We start from the raw sequence: 5767 nt of genomic DNA, 5'->3' as shown, positions 1-5767 counted from the left end.
GCAGAAATGACTTCTTGGAAGGAGGAAGAAAATTGAAGCCCAGAACATAACTTGTTCGAATGCATTGACTACAGAAGGTATGCTGTAGAGAAGTGTGAAAAGTAAGGATATTTCCTTAGATAAGGTATTCAACAGAATATCAAGTAGGGTAAGACTGTACAGTTTCATTATTTTTGTATGTCACTGTTAAAAGACTGTTGCTACAGCTTGAAAAATAAAAACCTGATTACAAATAATGTCTGTGACATTTGGGGGTAAGATTTTCCAAACTACACCACTTTAGCTGCTCTCTAACTCTACTTCTCTCTCTTCTATACAGAAAGCAATTGCTGGTAGAGAAAGTAATATGCCCTCCACCTATCTACCATTATGTCTGCAGGCAACAGCTACAGCATGACCCCAGGATTCTTTATCTTGAATGGTGTCCCTGGGTGGGAAGCTGCACACTTCTGGATCTCCCTGCCATTCTGCTTCATGTGTATCATTGCTGTAGTGGGGAAATTTGGGATCATCTACCTCATCAGCCAAGAGGAGGCTCTGCACCAGCTCATGTACTATTTCCTGGCATTGCTCTCTTTCACAGATGTCACTTGGTGCACCACCACTATACCCAATATGCTATGCATATTCTGGCTCAACCTCAAGAAGATTGACTTTATGCCTGCCTGGCTCAGATGTTTTTTGTCCACATGTTGACTGGGATGGAGTCTGGCGTGCTCATGCTCATGGCCCTGGACCACTACGTCGCCATCTGCTACCCCTTATGCTACATCACCATCCTCACCAACCCTGTCATTGCCAAGGCTGGGTTGGCCAACCTCATGAGATGCGTGATACTCATCATCCCATTCACTTTCCTCACTAAGCAGCTGCCCAACTGCGGGACAATTTCATTCCCCACACCTACTGTGACCACATGTCTGTGGCCAAGGTGTCCTGCGGTAAAGGCAAAGTCAATGCTATCTATGGTCTCTTGGCAGCCCTTCTGATTGGGGGCTTTGACATCTCTTGTATTCCGTGTCTTACACCATGATCTTGCAGGCCGCGTTGACTCTATCATCTGCAGATGCCCAATGCAAGGCCTTCAGCACCTGTACCTCCCACATAGGTGCCATTGTCATCACATATATTCCAGCCTTATTCAGCATTTTTACACACCGTTTTGGAGGAAAAAACTTTCCACAAGACGTCCATATCATTATCGCCAATCTCTATTTGATGTTGCCACTTACTCTAAACCCCATCGTTTATGGTGTCAAGACCAAGCAGATCTGGGAAGGAGTGTTCAAGCTACTTTTTAGGTAGAATGATATCTTCAATATGAAATAGATTGATGAAATGATGTCAAAATACAAAGAGATATAAAGTATGTTTTTGAGGAACCTCTTTAGGGCAAAATTAAACCAAGGTGATCCCTTGCAGAAAGCATTATTCATTGAATAGCTTATATAATATTAAGGGAATTCTTTTTTGTAGAAGCCCTTTAATTAAATAAGAAATAACCCTTCTGAATTTTGAGGAGTGTTTCTCTTTAAAGCAATTCCACATAATTGTAGGTTCAAGGTTGCTTAGAATCAATTGTATTGCTTAGTCTCCTAATGTGGTTTGCATGTCAGGCAACTCTCAAATGGATGTACAATGAAAATGAATAAAAGATTTCCTGATCCTATGAAGACCTGTTCTTGGAGTAAGGCCAAAATAATCTAAAACATCATATTCGTGGCAAGAGGACTTTAAAAACTTCTTTTAGTGACTTCATTTACCACTTTTCCTTTCAATGCACGATTTTGTACATGTTGGTTCAGTGATGAAGAACACCTCATGTTTAAGTTGCATTGAATTTCCACTCTTATGAAAAATAATATTCATAAATTTATATCAAAATAATGTAAATGAATGATGGGGGAGAGAAGAATGAGGATAGAGCCCTGAAAAACTGGAATAAGCAAATCTTCAGGGGTAATTCGGAAAGATTTTTGATGGAGACATAGAATAAGTCCTGGAAATGGTTGCAGGGTGGTGGTAGAAAATAGAAGAAATTCAACTGAAAAACTAGTACACATTTGGGTTTGGTTGACTTTATAGAATTTACAAATACTTTCCTCTTCTAGACAGGTGTATGGGAATTATTTGTTCAGTAAGACAAGATGATAAAGGGATGAGAAGAACTCACTGTCATGACTATCAGAGAAAGAAGAGTAAATGGTGATAGGGATTTTGGATATAAAAAAGAAAGATGAGATGAAGGAAAAGTGAACAGAGAAGAAGAAACAATTCACCATGTAAAGTTTTAAGCTACTGCCAACCTTTTTTTTCAGAATATATATTCTGTCTCCTGGTTTGGTAGCTGAAGTTTTATGTCAGATGCTTTTACAAACCAAAACCATTCAGTGTACTTATTATGCATGAGCCTTTTATCTCCTTCTAAAAAAATTCACTCATACTTATGGCTGGATTTTGCACTCTTCCCAGTCAGAGATTTTACACATTTTCTTCTCTACCTGGAAAGCCCCACCATCCACCATATGCTCTTCCTCAAATGAATAATTTTGTGTTTCCTGTCAGTTGTCAGTTTGAAAGTAACTTCTTTCCACCTTGCATTACTGGTTCAGAATATTTTCCACCTACAGATTACTCAATGGCTAACTTCTTATCTATACTATAAAATCCCTGTTACAGGATATACTAATTTAATTATTTATATATTATTTAGTTAGTTAGTTAGTTATACTTTTTTTTAACCACAACTCCAATGCTCACAACAGGACTTGGGACATAGTAGCTATGCAATATATATTTGAAAAATAAATGAATAATCTGATTTGGTATCTGGTCAACAGAACATTGAATTTTATTTCAGAAAAATATCAGACACAGTTAAAAAAATTTATCAACCATAAAAAAAATGCCAAGATAAACTTATTGATTGTATTCTACATTATATTTTATGTCAAAAATAGACAAATATGTTTATCTAAGAAAAACATACCTTGCTGTTCAGAAAAACAGAAAAAAAAAGAGACATATCATAAGGAATTGGCTCATGTCATTGTGGGGGTTAGGAACTATGAATCTGTAAGGCAGGTGCCAAACAGGAAATTTTATAAAAGGTGATTCTGCAGTGTAGCAAGTCCATATTCTCCAAGGGAAACAGGAAGACAGAAGTAGAAGCAGAAATTCTCTTTCTGCATTCTGAAATCCCCAGTTCTTCCTTTTAAGACCTCCAATTTGTTGGATGAAGAGAATTCCCACATTGTGGAGGGTAATCTCTTTTGTTGATTCTGGATTCAACCAGCCATAGATGCTATCAATTGATGAAATGTGCACATACATCTATGAAAGACAGTAACAGTAACAGGTCAGCTTGCTTCACCAAAATACTGGACACCATACCTAGCCAAGTTGACACACGAAATCAACCATCACACTGGTAAACAAGTGCAATTTTAATTTTGATTTACATCTTTCATATTGCACTATAATTCCAATTTGTTGCAATCACTTACTATAACTAATCTGTGCAAAAAATAAAAATAAGACCTTGCCACAGTAGTGTAGGGCACAATGAACTGAAGAGAATATCTTATCAGCTTTAACAAATTTAGACAAACAGAGTAACTGAATAGTTATGGGTAAAATGTAACCTAATCCATTCATACTAAAACTTCTTAACCTTATCATCAGGCAAAGGCAATATCCTATCTGTTCCAGTTTGCTAATGTTGCTGTTATGCAAAACACCAGAAATGAATTGGCTTTTATAAAGGGTATTTATTAGGTTACAAATTTATAGTTCTAAGGCCATAAGTGTTCAAACTAGGGCATCAACAGATGAGACCTCCACTGAAGGATGGCCAGTGTCTTCCAGAAAACCTCTGTTGGCTGGGAAGGCATGTGGCTGTTATCTGTTGATCCCGGGTTGTGTTCCAGCTACTCTCTCAGCTCCTGTGCATTCTTGGTTGTTTCTCCCAGGACATTTCTCTCTAATCGCCTGCGGGTTCTGTCTTAGCATATCCAGGGGCAAACTCTGGGGCTTCATCTTGTAGCTAAACGTCCTTCTGTCTGCATCTCCAAGTATCTCTAATTGTCAGAGTCAGCAAATGTCTGGGCTTGTGTGGCTGTTTTAAAGGACTCCAGTAAATTAATCAAGACCTACCCTGAATGGGCTGGGTTAAATCACCATGGTAACATGGAATTGAGAGGTGACAGCCTAATCAAAAAGATTAATCAGTCTGCCCCCACAGGATTGCATTAAAGAATATGGCTTTTACTGGGGACATAATGTATAGAAACCAGCACAGTATCACTATTGAAAGTGTTGACTTTTAGAGAACTTCCTGGGAAGATGGCAAGTAGGAAGTTCTAGTACTCACTTCTCCAGAAACAGCCAGTGGACATGAAGAAACTGTCTGCAACAACTGCTCTGTGGTTCTGGGGCCAGGGGAGCCCTTACAGCATCCAAGGAAGAGTGAATTAGGTGACTGACAAACTGACGTTAAAAACTTTGAGTACGTTTGGGGTAGGAGGCCACACCCATCCCCCACTCTTCAGGTGAGCCACCTTGGGTCAGGTCCTGGCCTGGCTGCTATAGACAGAGAGGGACATGGAAGCCCACCTCCCCAACAGGGGAGGGTGTCAAAAGTGGAGTTATGCTAATGGCAATGGATCAGTGAATTTAGATCTCGGGGCCCCAGCTATGGACTGCTGTTTTAGCCTGACTGTGACTTCCAAGGCCATTGTTTCAACCCTAACTCTGACAGGAGGCAATACTACCTAACACATTTTCTGAGGCCAACATCAACCTAAAAGCAAAGCCAGATAAAGATACTACAAGAAAATAAAATTACAGACCAATTTCTGTTATTTATAGATGCAAAATCCTCATAAAACACTTGCAAATGGAATCCAACAGCACATTAAAATAATTATACACCATAATCAAGTGGGTTTTACACGAGGTACACAGGGGTCATTCAGCATAAGAAAATCAATTAATGTAATACACCACAATAATGAATTCAAAAAGAAAAAACACATTATCATGTTGATTAATGCAGAAAAGGCATTTGACAAAATCCAGCATCCTTTTCTGATAAAAACACTTTGAAAAATAGGAATATAAGGAAACTTCAAAAACAAGATAAAGGGCATATATGCAAAACCCTCAGCAAAAATCATACACAAAGCTGAAAGACTGAAAGCTTTCCCTCTAAGATCTGGAACAAGACAAGAATGCCCACTGTCACCACTGTTATTCAACATTGTCCTAGGTGTCCAGATTCGAAAGGAATATGTACAACTTTCACTATTTGCAGATGGCAAGACCCTGTATATAGAAAGTCCTCCCAAATCTACAGCAATGGTATGAAGCTAATAAATGCATTCAGCCAAGTGGTGGGATACAAGGTGAACATGCAAAAATCAGTAGTTTCTATACATTAGTAATGAGCAATCTGATGAGGAAATCAAGAAAAAAATTCCATTTACAATAGCAATGAAAATAATCAAATGCCTAGGAATAGATTTAACCATGCATGTAAAAGACTTGTACATGGAAATTTACAAAACAAATGCTAAAAAAATCAAAGAAGTCCTAAATAAATGGAAGGACATGCTATTTCATGGACTGGAAGACTAAATATCATTACGTTGTCAATTCTATCCAACCTGATTTAATGAATCAATGCAATCCCAATTGAAATTCCTACAGCATACTTTACAGAAATGGAAAAGCTAATTATCTAATTTATTTAGGAGGGAAGGGGCCC

The 5767-nt window shown here is 38.3% G+C and overlaps 1 pseudogene; it reads left to right on the top strand.

Annotated features, from left to right (window-relative positions):
* The first annotated feature begins 369 nt into the window (after positions 1–369).
* Positions 370–1305, top strand: LOC119537707 (annotated as a pseudogene).
* The last annotated feature ends 4462 nt before the right edge of the window (positions 1306–5767 follow it).

The sequence above is a fragment of the Choloepus didactylus genome, chromosome 6 (assembly GCF_015220235.1).
Source record: "Choloepus didactylus isolate mChoDid1 chromosome 6, mChoDid1.pri, whole genome shotgun sequence".
Lineage (NCBI taxonomy): Eukaryota > Metazoa > Chordata > Mammalia > Pilosa > Megalonychidae > Choloepus > Choloepus didactylus.
Note: the sequence above shows the minus strand (reverse complement) of the source record. Positions and strands in the feature narration are given on the sequence as shown.